Raw genomic sequence first — 19,720 nt, forward strand, 5'->3', positions numbered from 1 at the left:
ACCACCCAAAATTAATACCAACTACACCAAAATGAAGAGTTGAATTTTACACAAAATGGCATGCTAGTGTGACACCACACCAAATCAAAGTGACACAATGTAATATTAGACTCCTATATAAAAAGCTCCTAGATACACCCAAGCAAAAAAATTAATGAAATAATCAACTTGAGGTTTGATATTCACTCATATTAACCGCAGCTACATATATAATAAAGTTTTTCTCATGAACCATTTCTCTTGACAAGTTGCTGCCCTACTATAGCATCGTAACCTTCATATCCTCTATGTTATTATCACTTAATTAAAAACTCTCAAAATTGCTTATAATATATATATATATATAAACTTTAAAAACTCTCAAGTCTTGTTTACCACTAGCATCACTTATGCAATGGTGTAATCTTAGAAAAAAATCCCTGCTCAAAGCAAGAAGCTTCTAGACCTTAGTAATAGTTGAGCATTGCAAAGGCTTTACTGATGGCCCACAAACCTTGGTAACAAAACATTCATGGATTTAGATGGAAAATAATAGTCCCAACTCACAACTCATAATCCTATTACATGTCCTCCAACTACCTAGAAACTGTGGCTCACTTCAAACCAGAGTATGTCATCTATGCTATATCTCCACATAAAAATTGCAGTAAGAATCAAGGACCCAGTGTGTTTAGCCAAGACAAGAAAAATGAATGCTTATAACTTTCAATGGTTAATAACTTAACTCATTCGGGTTAAAAAATAGATAACAAGCTAGCTAGCTCTTTTCTATCTCTCAGTTCACCATGGTCAATTACATCTGAAACTAACAACATATATATATAGTCATGGTAAAGAAACAAATTGAGCTTGGAAAAACCAATAACAAAAGCGTACAATATCATGCATTGAATACTATCGTATATAGTTGGAAGTATCCTAGAATGAAACTTCCATTTTAATACCAATGAGTAAATTTCAAGCCAATCTGAGCTTCGATTCAAGCTCAAGAAATCCAATAATGGTGGAAAAGGTTGGGCCAAAGATTTAAGAACCACAAACTTTCAATGATCTAAATGAAATAGTGATCGCTCGAGTTCAGCTCTTCCCCGATGCATCGGGTAGTCATTTGGAGTATTCTCACCATGGTTCAATCATTGGCAGATTGGACTTGGTGGTTGAGGTGGAGGTGTGGTGGATTGGTGTCAAGATTAGAGCGATTTTCCAATGAAAGTGGCCTGTGTGGTTTTTGTAAAGCATTGGGGTTGTAGGCTGGAGAAGAAGAAAGCTTCATCAAAGGCAGTGTCCTCTTTTCTTTTCATATTTATATTTAAATTAGTTACAAAAAATATTTGTCACCATTGTCATAAAAAAAAAATTTCCCTCCAAAGAGTAATTAGTTACAAATATAGGTGACATCACTAATTAAATGACCCAATCATTAAATGTAATAACAAAAATTTTTGCCCAATCACCTCTATAAACTGACAAGTTTTCATTTGTCATAGTAGTATCTAAAGTTATCTATTCAATATCTTTGTCAGCGTTATCTATTTAGTAGGATTTGTTACAAATGTAAAATATTTGTCACCATTGACATCAATAAATTAAAAAAAAAAAATTTACCTTCAAAGGGCAATTAGTTACAAGTGTAGGTGACAAAATAAGAATTTATCATTAATTAAATGATCCAATCATTAAATCTGACAAAAACAATTTTTTCACCGATCGCCTATATAAACTGATAGCTTTTTATTTGTCACAGTAGTGTCTAAAATTATCTATTACATCGAATATCTTAAAATTAGTTACAAACATAAAATTTTGTCACTATTAACAACAAATAAATTCAAAAAAAAAAAAATTGCCTCCAAACTTTAAAGGGCAACTAGTTACAAAAGTAGGTGATAAAGTAAGAATTTATCACTAACTCAATGACCCAGTCACTAAATGTGACAAAGAAATTTTTCGTCACTAATTGCCAATATAAAGTGATAAATTTTCATCTGTCACTAGAATTTTTTGTAGTCATTGCCTAAATTTTTTGTAGTGATATTTGACAAATAATTTTACCTTTACTATTTCATCCAGAATTGCCCTCAATATTGGTTTTGATTTTTGGTTTCTTGGTTTCAGAGAAGTTCCCTACTGGACTAAAGCCTTTTCCTTTTGAATTGAAATGGCCACCACCATGATCTCTACGACTTCTTCCACGACCACATTGTCCAAAATAAACTTATCCATTAAATTAGATAAAAGAGAAACTAAATGATAAAAGAGAAAGTTTAGGGCATTCAATTTGATTGAAATCAAATTGGTACACTGGTGAAAAGATTGAACGACTATGATGGGTTCTTGTGGAACAAAAGCTTTGGTGCTAGTACTTGGCTATGAAGAAATTCGTTTTGAGAATCCATAATAGTGGTATGTGTGAATAATGCTCTGATACCATGAAGAAGGTAATAACCAACTATGTGTATTATTTCTTGTATGTAAACTTTATAGAATGGAGAGAATTTATAGAGGTGCGATTTTGAGCAAAGAAGGAAGTTATGATTAAGATGAAAGCTAATTACATCTTCCTATATTAGACAAAATTCAAAAATATTAAAAGAGGTCAACTATTGTCTTAAAGGCATTTTTTGTCAACGGAAATCTTGCAAGTCTTGCAATATGAGAAATCTCTTGACTTAGAAAGTGAAAGTTGCTTTTTTTATGATTGAACAATCGTGGCAGTGAATGACATTGATGCAATGGATGCAGTGGATATGTCTGTGTTTGACATCTCTTCTTCTTTATCATGAGTTTTAGGGAAATTGCCATCAATAATCGAAATATGGGCCAAGTATCCATCATAGCTGCTAGAGTTGTGATTGAGAGGCAGATTTTGTTTTATTACATTCCATTCAACGCTAGCTGGTGTTATAATTTAAAAATTATAAATTTAAAATAGTGAACAAAAAGGAAAATTTATTTTAAATAATTAAAAGAAACACAATGTAAGACGGAAGAAAATTCTAACTTATTGCTCATGATAAGAATAAAAGAAGTACTAAAGAGTCTGTAGTGCTCTAGAGCGAACAAAATATTTTTAATCTAATTAATCTTAGTATCATATTTTATTAGCTAATTTGTGGATGCAACTATCTCAAAAACTTATACAAAGTAATTAAATTTATTTAATCATGCAATCATCAATTAAAAAAGTACTGTATCTAATTTTAGATATGAAAAAAAAAACAATTATCAAAAAGTAAAATATATCTTCTACACATTTTTTCTTTGTTAACAAAGATGTATAGATATTTATTTTATTATTTTTTTTTTTGAATAATAGGAGTGCATAATTTTTAGTTCTTGGATCACGGTATATATGTATGAAATTGATATTTCATTAAAAATGATATTATTTTTAATATATTTTTATTTATAATATATATATATATATATTTTTATTTGTTTAAAATAATATGAAATGTTAAATAAAATTGATTCAATTGATAAATTATTTATATTTATAATTTAAAAATTATAAATTTGAACTATGAGCATTAAGGAGAAATTGTTATAACATATTTTCATGGATAATCACCACACCTCACATGCATGCACTCCACTGCTCCTCTAGCACGCCATAATTTTAACATATTTTTTTGGACACTACTCACGACACCTCACATGCATGCACTCCACTGCTCATCTGGTACCAATTTTAATATAAGTTTTCAATTTAATTAATTTTAGCATCATATTTCATTAGCTAATCTGTCGATGCAACCATCCCAAAAATTTATACAAAGTAATTAAATTATTTTACCATGCAACGTCAACTAAAAAAAAAAAAAAGATATAAAAAAATGAAGTATATCTTTCATACATTTTTTATAGTTGGTTCTATGATAAGAAAGACGTATAGTTGTTGAAACAATGTACTATATATATAATTGATATTTTAGTAAAAAATATATTATTTTAGTTTATTTTTATTCACAGTATGTATAATATTTGTTTAAAAATAATATAAAATACCATGATATGCATATTATCATGGCCTTTTATGTCAACTTAATCGTATGTTGAGGATGCCTAACTTATGCAATAATAATGAATATGTATGTTTGTACGCGTGGTTGGTACCATTATAGTTTATAATATGGCGAGTTTATGTTACTTTTATGATATACTATGGTAATTGAAATGAAATATTATTAAATTGTATTATCCTTTGGTCTGCAAATATTTAAAGAACCATTTCCTTTTATGTATGTAATAAGGGGTGGAGCTATGCCGGCCAAGATTTAAAAAAAAAAAAAAACAAATTTACGATAGAAAATTGTAAAATACAACATTTAATTGTAACACGAAAAAAAAAAAAACAAAACAAAACAAAACAAAACAAAAACCATATATTTTAAATTCATGAAAACCATATTAAAAATCCACGTAATAAATATAATATAACCTATTTAAGATAATGGAAAATTTTTTAATTGTAAATTTAAACTATGATGTATAAAAGGTTTGGAAATTTTGCTGAAATGATTAATTACCCAACCTAGTTACTGGGCGGATCTAGAGTTTTTTTATTTGTAAGCATATACAATAATATATATATATGTGTGTGTGTGTGTGTGTGTGTAAGATATTGATGCAGTAATTAATGCCCAATTACTTGTTCTTCCACATATTTATAGTTATATGTCACATGCCTTGCTCATGCCTGATGCGTAGCACCAGCAAAAATTTTCTATATATATATATATATATATGTAGATATGTAGTTTTGACAGACAATGAACAATTGAGTTATTTTCTTTGGTACGCACTTAAAAATATAGTAACTAAGCTAGTAGATCCAAGGTATGGCCACTGGTGGTTTGTTCACATCTGACCAATTTTCAATGGCATTAGATAGATTATAAAGTATAAGGGACAGCACCATGATTGGTCTTGTGGCACTGGAAATGTTCCATACCCACCAAATGTTGCCATTGAAGAACAGCATTCGTTTCTTCATCTTAGAGCTAATGAATCCCTTGTTCACTCATCAGGGGGTTTCGTCTATGATCGCATGAATGATAATGGAAGACAGATTCAATGGATGGTGGCATGGGATAATATAGCTAATGTCTCAATTAATGCAACAAGCGATGCTTTTGACGTTAAAACTGCCATCTGATGCTCTTCAATTTTAAAATAATTAAATTTTTCAAACTTTTAATTAATTTCAAAATGAAATACAAGTAAATTAAATCATTAGATTAATTATTTTTCTTTATATTTTTATTTAATATGCTTAATATTTTTATACATAATATTAAAACATAAAATTAATTAAAATGCTTGAAGATAATCCAATAAGCAATGCTTTTGACACTGAAAGCTTCACCTATTGCTTTTCAAGTTTAAAATAATTAAATTTGTCAAACTTATTATTAATTTAAAATTGGAACACAAATTAATTAAATGCATAAATTAATTATTTTGCTTCAAATTACTAATTAATATATTTAATATTTATATACATATGAATGAAACACAAAATTAAATAAAATTTCAAGAATTAAGATAATAGGCAATGCTTTCGATGTTAAAAGCATTGCCTGATGTTTTTCAATTTTAAAACAATTAAACTTGTCAAACTTTTTATTAACTTAAAAATAATTAGTTTAAAATTGAAAGACAAATAAATTAAATCAATAAATTAATTATTTTGCTTCATATTGCTAATTTTAATATACATAAATAGTAAAACATAAAATTATTTAAGATAACAAAAATTAATACAAAAGATGATGGTTTTAATTCTAAAAGCTTCAACTGATAATTTTCAATTTTGAAATAATTATTTTTGTCAAAATAACATAGAAAATAATTAATTTAAAATTGAAACACAAATAAATTAAATGAATATGTTAATTATTTTGCTTCAATTTAATATACTTAATATTAATATATATAATATTAAAACATAAAAATAGTTAAAATATAAAAAGTTGACATAACATGCAACCTTTTTTGATGTTAAAAGCATCCCTGAATCTTTTTAAGAACACAAGAGGCAATACTTTTGATGCTAAAAGCGTCGTCTAATGCTTTTCAATTTTAAAACAATTAAACTTCTCGAACTTTTTATTTATTTAAAAAATTATTAATTTAAAATTAAATTACAAATAAATTAAATGCATAGATTAATTAATTTTGCTTCATATTGCTAACTAATTTATTTAATATTTACATACATATAGATAAAATATAAAATTAATTGAAATTCCAAAATTTAAGGCAATAGATGACATTTTTTTACATTAAAAGCGTCCTCAATCCTTTCAAATTATAAAATAATTGATTTTATCGAGCTTTTATTAATTTAAAATTGAAATGTAAATATATTAAATGAATAGATTAAATATTTTGTTTTATATTCCTAATTAATACATTTAATATTTATAAATATATGAATAAAACATAAAATTGTTAAAATATCAAAAATTAATGTAACAGGCGACATTTAAGACATTAAAACACCACCTGATGCTTTTCAATTTGAAAATAATTAAATTTCTCAAATTTTTTATTAATTTAAAAATGAAATACAAATAAATTAAATCAATAGATTAATTATTTTGTTTTATATTGCTATTTAATATGCTTAATATTTATATACATAATATTAAAATATAAAATTAATTAAAATGCTAGAAGACAACACTATAGGCGACATTTTTGACACTAAAAGCTTTACCTGCAGTTTTTCAATTTTAAAATAATTAAATTTGTTAAATTTTTTATTAATTTAAAAAATCATTAATTTAAAATTGAAGCCAGAATTAATTAAATGATAAATTAATTATTTTGCTTCACATTTATATAGATAATAAAGCACAAAATTAAATAAAATTTCAATAATTAAGATAATAGGCAATGCTTTTAATGTTAAAAGCATTGCCTAATGCTTTCAAACTTCATAAATTTGTTATTAATTTAAAAAATAATTAGTTTAAAATTGAAAGACAAATAAATTAAATCAATAGATTAATTATTTTGCTTCATATTGCTAATTTTATATCTAATTTATATAAATAATAATAAAATATAAAATTAGTTAAAATACAAAAAATTAACAAAATAGGCACCTTTTTTTTTTGGCTAAAAGGATCGCCTATGTTTTTCAATTTCAAAAAAATTCAACCTCTCAATCTTTTTATTAGTTTAAAAAATCATTAATTTTAAATTGATACACAAATAAATTAAATGAGATTAACTATCTTAGTTCATATTGTTAAGTAATATATTTAATATATATATATATATATATATACACACATAAGAATAAAATATAAAATTAGTTAAAATACCAAAAATTAACACAGCAGTCGACACTTTTATATAAAAAATAAAACAAATTAAATGAATAAATTAATTATTTTACTTCCTATTGCCAATTAATATATCTAGTATTTATATACATAATAAAAAAATAAAATTAATTAAAATACCAAAAATTAACACAATAGCCGACTTTTTGGATGCTAAAAGCATCATCTGGTGCTTTTTAATTTTAAAATAATTAAATTTATCAAACAATTTTATTAATTTAAAAAATCATCAATTTTAAATATGTTTATTAATAATTTTGTTTCATATTGCTAATTAATACATTTAATATTTATATACATAATAATAAAACATAAAATAATTAAAATACAAAAAAATTAACACAATAGGCAACATTTTTTATGCTAAAAGCATCGCTTGATACATTTCCTTTTAAAAGAATTAAGTTTTCCAAACTCTTTTTTAATTTTAAAAATTATTAATTTAAAAGTGTCACATAATGTTAAAAGTGTCACCTAATGCTTTTAAAATATAAAATAATCAATTTTACCAAATTTTTATTTATTTAAAAAATGATTAATATAAAAATGAAACACAAATAAATTAAACGAATAAATTTATTATTTTATTTTATATTACTAATTAATATATTTAATATTTATATACATAATAATGAAACATAATATTAATTAAAATACAAAAAATTAACACAACAGGTGACTCCTTTAGTATTAAAAGCGTTGCCTAATGGTTTTCAATTTTAAAATAATTAAATTTATCAAACTTTTTATTATTTAGAAAAATCATTATTTAAAAGTTGAAACACAAATAATTAAATGCATAGATTAATTTTTTTGCTTCAAGTTGCTAATTAATATATTTAATATTTATATATATGAATAAAACATAAAATTAAATACAATTCCAAATATTAAGACAATATGCAATGCTTTTAAAGTTAAAAGCGTGGCTTCATGCTTTTAAATTATAAAATATTTAATTTTTTCAAACTCTTATTAATTGAAAAAATAATTAATTTAAAATTAAAACACAAATAAATTACACAAATATATCAATTGCTTTGCTTTATACTACTAATTAATATATTTAATATTTATATACATACGAATAAAACAAAAAAATTAAATAGAATTCAAAAGATTAAGATAATAGGCAACGCTTTTGATGTTAAAAGTATCGGCTAATCCTTTTAAATTGTAAAATAATTAATTTTGTGAAAACTTTTATTAGTTTAAAAAATAATTAATTTAAAACCGAAATAAAAATAAATTAAATGAATAGATTAATTATTTTGCTTCATATTGCTATTTAATATACTTAATATTTATATACATAATATTAAAACAAAAAATTAATTAAAATACCAAAAGTTAACATAATAGGTTACGCTTTTGATTCTAAAAACATCGTCTGGGGCTTTTCAATTTTAAAATAAATAAATTTATCAAACTTTTTATTAATTTAAAAAATCATTAATTTAAAATTGAAACACAAATTAATTGAAAGCATAGATTAATTATTTTGTTTCTTATTGCTAATTAATATATTTAATATATATATACATATACTTATGAATAAAATATAAAATTAAATAAAATTTCAAAAATTAAGAGAATAGGCGATGCTTTTGATGTTAGAAGCATCGCCTAGTGCTTTTAAATTATAAAATAACTAATTTTGCCAAAATTTTATTAGTTTAAAAAATAATTACTTTAAAAATGAAATACACAAAAATTAGATAAATATATTAATTATTTTGCTTCATATTGCTAATTAATATATGTAATATTCATATATGTAAAATAAAAAATAAATTGACTAAAATACAAAAAATTAACTCAACAAGCAACACTTTTGATGCTACAAGCAATGCCTGATGGTTTTCAATTTTAAAATAATTAAATTTATTAAACTTTTATTAAATTAAATGCATAGAATAATTATTTTGCTTCATATTACTTGTTAATATATTTAATATTTATATACATAACAATAAAAACTAAAATTAATTAAAATATCACAAATTAACACAACAAGCGACACTTTTGATGTTAAAAGCGTCGTCTAATGGTTTTCAATTTTAAAATAATTAAATTTATCAAAATTTTTATTGATTTAAAATTAAAATACAAATAAATTAGATACATAGATTAATTATTTTGCTCCATATTGTTAATTAATATATTTAATATTCATATACATATGAATAAAACATAAAATTATATAAAATTCCAAGATTTAAGCCAATAGGCAATGCTTTTGATATTAAAAGCATCGTCTAATAATTGTAAATTATAAAATATTTAATTTTGTCAAACTATTATTAATTTAAAATTGAAAAGCAAATAAATTACATGAATAGATTAATTGTTTTGCTTCATATTGTTAATTAATATATTTAATATTTATGTACATATAAATAAAACATATAATTAATTAAAATTTCAAAAAATTAAGACAAATAGGTTGTGCTTTTGATATTAAAAATGTCACCTAATCCTTTTAAATTATTAAATAATTAATCATGTCAAAATTTTATTATTTTAAAGAAGAATTAATTTAAAATTGAAATAAAAATAAATTAAATGAATAGATTAATTACTTTGCTTCTTATTGCTATTTAATATGCTTAATCTTTATATACATAATATTAAAACATAAAATTAATTAAAATACTAAAACTTAACAGAACAGGTTATGCTTTTGATGCTAAAAGTGTAGTTTGATACTTTTCAATTTTGAAATAATTAAATTTATCAAATTTTATAGTAATTTAAAACATCATCAATTTAAAGTTTATAAATTAAATGCATGGATTAATTATTTTTCTTCTTATTACTAATTAATTTATTTAACATTCATATGCATATGAGTAAAACATAAAATTAAACAAAATTAAAAAGATTAAGACAATACGTGATGCTTTTAATATTAAAAGCGTCGCCTAATGCTTTTCAATTTTAAAGCAATTAAACTTTTCATACTTTATTTAAATTTAAAAAATCATTAATTTAAAATTAAAAATAAATAAATTAAAAAATCATTAGTTTAAAATTAAAAAAACAAATAAATTAAATGCATAAATTAATTATTTTGCTACGCTTATGTATGTAAATAAGTTAAGGCATTAAAATGCAAAATATATATTAATCTACATCTATATCATATGTGAACCATTGTGTGGCAATGTTCAAAATTTTAGCAATGATATAAATTTCGAGGGCTCAAAATATAGAAATATCTATGGAAATTATCAAATATCAATAAAAACTCTTAAAAAATTATGGAAATTGATAGAAATTTATTTAAAAAAATAAAATATTTTATTGAAATTTTAAATTTAACTTGTTTAATTAATTAATTATCAAATTGACTATTAAAATTGTAAAAATATTCAATGTATATTATATTTCTTTTAATCAATTAATTAATAATAAGTGCTAATAGTTAAAAATATACCATTATTAATAAGAAATACAAAAAAAAAACATATTTAATAAAATTATTTATTAATTAAGATATAAAGAACAATTATTATAATTACATTTTATTTTATCAATGTCATTTCAATACCATAAAAAACTCTTGAGTGGTTGAGAATTGTTTCTATCTTTCTTATTCTCATTTTAAAATATGAAATGTATGGAGTAATAATTAAAATATGTAGCTTCTTGATAATTTTGCATGTAATTATTAATATATCATCGATAGGACTATTTAAGGGTTAGGTTTGCATATATCAAATGCCATCAATACCAAAATTTTGAATCTTGATTTATAGAAAATATATTTCTTGCATATCTTTCAATTTTTGCTATGTTATAATTTTTATCTAATTTGTAATATTTACACAAATATTGAATTAATTATTGTAAAACAATATTAATAAATAGGTAAATTTGTAACTTGTAATACTAATTTTCCTTAAGAATATGGTTGTTTGTTAAATGTGATTTTTCTTTTAAATTTTTATTTGCCTAATTATTAGAAGACAATTAAAAGTTAAAAAAGAACCATCAATAATATTAATGTTGCAAAAAGTTTTACTAACTATCACTAATATTTATAAAAATTTTTGAAAAAAAAAATTTAATGAAAAAATCATAGGTATTTCCAAAATTTCTATGAAAATTTCATGGAAATTTTGAAAATATCCTTGGAAATTATGGATTTTTTAACCAAATTGTGAAATATTTGATATGGATATTATGATAAAAATTTCTATGCAAATTATGAAGAAATATCAAACATTTCAGCGGATATTGTAGAAATTATATATGTTTCTACTTAAGAACTATTTTTTTTTTTTAACTTGCTTAAAAAATAGGAATTTCATGGAAATTTCATGAAAAATGTCAATATTTTAAACTATAATGTATGGTAGGTGTGAAAATTTTGCTAAAATGAATTAATTACCGAACCTAGCTATTGGGCTGAATCCAGAGTTTTTTATTTGTAAGCATATAGATTAAGTTATTTTCTTGGTACGTACTTAAAAATATAGTAACTAAGCTAGCACATCCAAGGCATAGCCACTCGCGGTCTGCTCACATCTGGCCAAATTTTCAATGGCACCAGACAGCTTATAACATATAATGGGCAGCACCATAATTAATCTGGTGGTACTGAAGATGTTCCATACCCACCTAATGTTAGCACTAGAGAGCGGCGTTCATTTCTTCATCTCAGTGCTTATTAATCATTTGTTCATTCATTAGGAGGCTTCGTTTATGATGGCATGAGTGATAATAGAAGATTGATTCAATAGATTGTGGCATGCAACAATATAGTCAAAAACTATATAATTAAGCTAGCTAGCTTGTATATATTATATTTAAGTTAATATTGTATTAGTTTACTTTTATGTCTGTCTATATATATATAATCATGCATGCATGCAATTAGCATTTAGATGTATGGTCACATGATAATATGAATATATGCTATTAGTTTTATGATCTTTCAATTAAATTTTGTTATCTTTTGGTTTGCAAATATTTAGAGAACCAATTTTTCTTATGTATGTTACCAGGGATGGAACCTTGCAGGCAAAGATTTAAAAAAAAAAAATTTACAATAAAAAATTGTAATATACTACATTTTATCGTAGTGAAAAATAAAAATAAAAGCCATATATTATAAATTTAACAAAACCATATAAAAAATGCACGTAATAAATATAATAACTTATTTAAAATAATTATCCAATTTTTCTTTTAAATTTTATAAATAACTTATCATTTTATTTTTTTATAGATTATTTTTATTTTTATTTACATGTAATCATGCAATCATCAATTGAAAAAGTGCTGTATCTAATTTTAGGAATGAAAACAAAAAGAAATTATCAAAAAAAATATATATCTCTTTTACGTTTTTTTCTTTTTTAACAAAGATATGTATAGATCATTATTATTATTTTTTTTGTTGAATAATAGAGATACATAATGTTTAGTTCCTGAACCGCGGTATGTATGTATGTAATTGATATTTCATTAAAAAAAATATCATTTTAATATATTTTTATTCATAATATATATATATATATATTATTTAAAATAGTATAAAATGTTAAATAAAATTGATTTGATAAATTATTTATATTTATAATTTAAAAATTATAAATTTGAAATATGAGAATGAAGGAGAAAATATTATAAATAATTATAAGGAATACAATGTGAGAGGGAAGAAAATTCTAACATATTTTCTCATTTATATTTATAATTTAAAAATTATAAATTTGAAATATGAAAATGAAGGAAAAATATTATAAATAATTAAAAGGAATTCAGTGTGAGACGGAAGAAAATTCTAACGTATTTTCTTGGACACTGCTCACCACACCTCACATGTATGCACTCTAGTGCTCCTTTGGCACTTCATAATTTTAATATATTTTCTTGGACAATACTCATGACACCTCACATACTTGTACGCCATAGCTCCTCTAGCACTAATTTTAATATAATTTTTCAATTTAATTAATCTTAGTATCATATTTTATTAGCTAGTTTGTTGATGCAACCATCTTGAAGACTTATACAAAGTAATTAAATTTTTTTACCATGCAACCATCACCTCAAAAAGTATTGTATCTAATTTTAAATACGAAAACAAAAAAAAAAATTATCAAAAAATGAAATGTATCTTCTATACATTCTTTATAGTTGGTTCTTTGTTAAGAAAGACATATAGATCATTTATTTATTTTTTGAATAGTAAAGATGTATAATTTATAGTTGCTGAAACAACATATGTATATATATAATTGATATTTTAGTAAGAAAGATATTATTTTAGTATATCTTTATTCATAGTATGTATAATCGTTGTTTACAAATAATATAAAGTACCATGATATGCATATTATCATGGTCTTTTATGTCAACTTTATCATATATTGAGGTTGTCTAGCTGATTCAGCAATAATTAATATATATGTATGTTACTATTACAATTTATGATATGTCAACTCTTTTATGATTTGCTATAGTCTTTCAAATGAAATATTATTAAATTGTATTATCATTTGGTCTGCAAATATTTAGAGAATTAATTCTTCCTATGTATGTAGCCAGGTGCGGAGCCCTATAGGCCAAGATTGTTTTTTCAAAAAAAAAATTTACAATCAAAAATTGTAGAATACAACATTTGAAGGTAAGTGGAAAAAAAAAATAAACCCCATATATTTTAAATTTAAAAAAATTGAATAAAAAATACATGTAATAAATATAATAACCTATTTAAAATAATGGAATTTTTTTTTTTATTGTAAATTCAAACTATGATGTATGGTAGGTGTGGAAATTTTGCTGAAATGATTTAATTACCACACCTGGCTACTGGCCTGGATCCATAGTTTTTTATTTGTAAGCATATACATTAATATACATATATATATATAAGATATTAATATAGTAATTAATGCTCAATCACTTTCGCTTCCACTTATTTATAGCTATATGTCATGTGCCTAACTCATGCACAATATGCGATACTAGCACAAATTTTCTATATATATATATATATATATAAATATATGTAAATATGTAGTTTTGACAGACAACAAACAATTGAGATATTTTCTTTGGTACGTACTTAAAAAATATGGTAACTAAGCTAGCAGATCCAAGGCATGGCCACTCGCGGTCTATTCACATCTGGCCGAATTTTCAATGGGCCTAAAGAGCTTATAAAGTATAAGGGGCAGCACCATGATTACTTTGGTGGCATTGGAAATGTTCCATATCCACCAAATGTTAGCATTGGAGAGTGGTGTTTGTTTCTTCATCTCAGTGTTGATGAATTACTTGCTTATTCGTTAGGGGCTTCATCTATGATGGCGTGAATGATAATGGAAGACCGATTTAATGGATTGTGGCATGGGACAATACAACCAATGTCCCAAAAATAAAAATATACTAAAATAATATATTTCTTACTAAAATATCAATTATATATGTACATATCTCGGTTTAGCAACTATAAATTATACATCTTTGTTAAATTTAAATGATAAGTTGTATATAAAATTTAAAAGAAAAATTGTAAATTATTTTAAATTATTGCATGCATTTCTATATGGCTGTGTTAAATTTAAAATATATAGTTTTTATTTTTATTAAAAGAAAGATTGGAAATTATTTTAAATTATTGCATGTATTTCTATATGGCTTTGTTAATTTAAAATTTATGATTTTTATTTTTATTTTTCCTTACAATCTAATGTTGTATATTACAATTTTTTATTGTAATTTTTTGTTTTTGGAAAAAAACAATCTTTGCCCCTCAAGGCTTCACCCCTGGTTACATGCATAAGAAAAATTGGTTTTCTAAATATTTGCAGACCATAGGATAACACAATTTAATAATAGTTCATTTGAAAGACCATAGCATATCATAAAAGTAACATAAAGTTGTCATATCATAAATTGTAATGGCACCACACATACATACAGATATATTAATTATGACTACACTAGGTAGGCAATGTCAACATACGATAACATAAAAGGCCATGATAATATGCATATCATGGCATTGTTCCACACACAATACATGCATGCATGCATGTTTATTACTTATATATATATATATGACTAGTGCCAGCTGGCAACCTAGTTGTTGCCTTTGAACTTTAGCAAGAATACTGCTTAAATTGAAGAAGGTAATCAACTGTGTGTATTATTTCATATATTTAAGCTTTACAGAATTGATAGAATTTATAGAGGTGTGGTTTTGAACAAACAAGGAAGCTAATTAACATCTTCCTATGTTAGAAAAAATTCAAAAATACTAAAAGAGGTGAACCAATGTCTTAAAGGCATTTTCTATCAATGGAAATCTTGCAAGCCTTGCCATATGAGAAATCTCTTGATTTAAAAAGTGAACATTGCTTTTGTGATGATTGAGCAATCGTACCTGTGGATGAAGTTGATGCAATGGATATGTTTGTGTTTGACTTCTCTTCTTCTTTATCATGCCCCTTAAAGCTTGGAGAAGGTGCTGTATGAACTCCAAGCTTATTCCTGAATAGTTAAAATACTTCTCCTAAAGATGGATTCGTTTGTAAATTTGTAACTTGTAAGTGTGAAAGGATATAGCGACTAATGAGCTGTCCAATTGCTACTTTTTCTTTGAAAAAGTAGTAGTCGATCTGAATGTGCTTCGTTTGTCCATGTAAAATAGGATTAATGGTTGTGTGTAGGGTACTTATGTTGTCACACAGTAGGTGAGGTCGTCTGTACGGAGTTATGCCAATGTCTCTTAGCAGGTAGGTAAGCCACTTTATTTCTGTTGTTACTATTTCCATAGCTCGTTATTTAGCTTTGGTGCTGGAACAAGCTCCTGTTGGTTACTTCTTGGAGGACCAGGAAATGCAATTAATGCTATGAAAGATGCAGTAGCCACTCATGCTTCATCTTGTGGTTAGACAGTCTATCCAGTTAGCATTGCAGTATCTTGTCAAGTTTAAGGAACTTTGATATAGAAAATGTAAACCATAAGTGATGGTACCCTTGAGATATCTTAGTATTCTTTTAACTTCTCCAAGATTCAACATGGTGGGTTCTTGAAAGCTTTGGCAAGCATGCCTGATAGTATGAGATATATCTAATCTAGTGAAGGTAATGTATTGCAGGCTACCAACAAGCTTGCGATATTCAATTGCGTCAACAAGATCATTATCATTTATTTGAGTTGTTGTTTTGACAGCTAAAGGTGTTTTCATGGGAGCTACTTCAAGCCTTTTTGCAAGAGATAGAAGATCATGCTTATACTTCGTACATGTAAAAAAAGCCCCCTTGAAAATACCTTGCTTCAAGTCCAAGAAAATAACGCAGTTTACCTAGGTTTTTAATGGCAAATTCTGCACCCATTTTACTAACCAGATCATTGATAATGTTAGGGTTGTTTTATGTATTAAAAGATCATCTACATAAATTAATAATAACACAACAATATTAGAATTTTGAAACATAAAGAATGAAGAATTAGCCCTGAAACATATGAAGCCTAAAGGAATTAAAAATTGAGAAAGTCTGTCAAACCATGCTCAGGGGGCCTTTTTAAGGCCATACAATGATTTCCTTAGAAGATACACATGTTAAGGATGAGATTAAGTGCTAAAACCTAGAGGTTGTTACACATAGATAGTTTCTTTAAGTTGGCCATGAAGAAAAGCATTCTTGATGTTTAGCTGTCGAATTGTCTGCCTGCATGTAATAGGTGTAGATATAATCATTCTTATAGTGGTATGTTTGATTATAGGACTGCATGTTCCCTCAAAATCTTGTCCTTCAATTTGTGTAAAGCCTTTGGCTATGAGACGAGCTTTGAACATATCTATGGAACCATCTTTTTTATACTTGGTTTTGTATACCTATTTCGAACCAACAACATCCATTTATTATCATGCAAGGCTGTGAATTCTTCTTGCATAGCTTAAAACCATTCAAGACTTTGAAGGGCTGATTTTAATGTTTTGGTTCACCGTTATAACAGCAATGCCATTTGAGATGCTAGCTATGGGTTGGCCTTTAATTTTTGTCTTGTTATCATCTTATGTGTGTTTGTGTCTGGTTCAACAGTTTGTTCATCTATTGTCATGTCCACTACAGAAACAGGACAATTAGAGTGGTTGAAAGGTGGATCAATTGCTGCTGTATTCAATTGATTTGGTAATGTTTCAGCTGTTATTTGAGAGATATTATGAGACGTAGTTAGTGTAAATTCATTGTTTACATGGGCTGGAGTTGTTTAGTAGGTCTGGTCTTCTTGGTTTGCATGTGTTACATGGTATGAGTTTTCAGGTTTGTCTCTTGGTTCACTATGTGTATTGGTTGTACATATGGGGGTTGAATTTCTTGGAGAAGAATCTGATATGGGGTTCCCTGGTGTGGTAAGTGGATAAAGGCAACATTATGTAGTGTGTCTTCTAAGTCGTTTTCTGGAAAATTAACAAGCTCACACTACACGAAAATTAAGATCTAGCGACACTAACTTAGTGACGCTACAAAACAAAAGCATCTAAAAAAAATGAAACCGCGATGCTGAGGCAAAAGAGTTAGTTAAAATTCTATAAATATACGACGCATTCAAAAACTGTCGAAGTGAAAAGGTCGCTAAAAAGAAAAATACGCGACGCTGCTTTTCGACGTCACTGAATATGTGTTTGAAAAGCATTGCCTTTAATACTATGCTTATATTTTATCTAAATTATATTGTTTAAATGCTATACTCATGCAAAATGATTAACCAACCACTTATCTATGTTTACATAATCACAAACTTTAATTATATGAATACTAAGAAAATAGATGAAAAAAGGGGACGTTTATAATAGAAAATGTGTCACTTAATATTTGATATGATAAAAGAAAAAATTTAAAACTCCTTAATTTAACAAGCAAATTATTTATTATTACAAAAATAAATTAAGTGGAAATTGCAAACAAAAAAATAGTAAACATTGCCCTAAAATATATATATATATATATATTTTTTTTGTTTCAAGTACAGCATATTTGCTATAAAAATTTGTAAGTTTGTTAAAAATAATTTTTTTAAATTAAGGTAATAGGCAACACATTCACATATAACTGCATCGCCTATACCTCCAATCATAATTTTTTTTTGTTTTTTAATTAGTTCTTTTATTGTTCGTCAACAAGTAAATACTGAAAATATTTATTAAAAATGTGAAGGAAAAATACTAAGGTGGTTGTTTAATATTTTTGTTTTTCACGTCAAGTTTATATGCTTATAAATTTGCAAGTCTCTTAAATTTCTTTTATTTTCTTTTTACAAAAGAAAACAGATGACGCATTACCTTAAAAATGCATTGCCTGTTTTATGTGTTATTTTTTTTTTTTTACAATTGTTCATCTTCAAATAAACACTTAAAATATTACTTAAAATGTTAAGAAAAATTAATAAAATGGTTATATTGCTTAACTATTTTCACTGCTTATTTGAAGTTGAAAAAAAAATCCTTTTTAAAGGAAAAAAAAAGAAGAAAAAGAAACAAAGAACAGGCGACGCTAAAAGAAGTAATTGTGTTGCCTGTTCCTTTAAAAAAAAAAAATACAATTTAAGAGATTTGCAAGTTTAAACAGAAAATCAATTGTACTTCAAAAAAAATTATTTAAAGAAAAAAAAAGAAAAAACAAAGGCCATGCAAAAAGAAGATATTGCGTCGCTTGTTCCCTTAAAAACAGAGAATAGGCGACACTAAAAGAAGTAATTCTGTTGCCTGTTCCTTTTTTTTTTAAAATAAAATAAAAATACAATTTCAGAGATTTGCAAGTTTAAATTGAAAATAAACCGTACATGAAAAATAAAATAATCAAACAGCCACCTTAGTTATATTGCTTAAATATTTTCACTGCTTATTTGAAGTTGAAAAAGAATCCTTTTTAAAGAAAAAAAAAAACAAAGAACAGGCGATGCTAAAAAAAGTAATTGCGTCACCTGTTCATTTAAAAAATAAAAATAAAAATACAATTTAAGAGATTTGCAAATTTAAACAAAAAATAAACTGTACTTAGAAAAAAAATTTATTGAAAGAAAAAAGAAAAATGAACAGACGACAAGAAAAGAAGTTGTTGTGTCGCCTATTCCTTTAAAAAACAAAGAACAAGCCATGCTAAATGAAGTAATTGCATCACCTGTTCCCTTTTTAAAAAATAAAAAATAAAACTACAATTTAAGAAATTTGCAAGTTTAAACAGAAAATAAACTGTACATGAAAAACAAAATAATTGAACAACCACCTAAGTTATATTGCTTAAATATTTTCACAGATTATTTGAAGTTGAAAAAAAAAATTATTTAAAGGAGAAAAAAAAAAAAAAGAACAAGCGATGCTAAAAGAAGTAAC

General features: G+C 24.9%; 1 pseudogene; it reads left to right on the forward strand.

The window, feature by feature from the left end:
• The window catches only part of LOC125419355 (uncharacterized), a 109,123-nt pseudogene that overhangs the window by 36,676 nt on the left and 52,727 nt on the right, over positions 1-19,720 (forward strand).

Source organism: Ziziphus jujuba, chromosome 6 (genome assembly GCF_031755915.1).
Source record: "Ziziphus jujuba cultivar Dongzao chromosome 6, ASM3175591v1".
Taxonomy (NCBI): Eukaryota; Viridiplantae; Streptophyta; class Magnoliopsida; order Rosales; family Rhamnaceae; genus Ziziphus; species Ziziphus jujuba.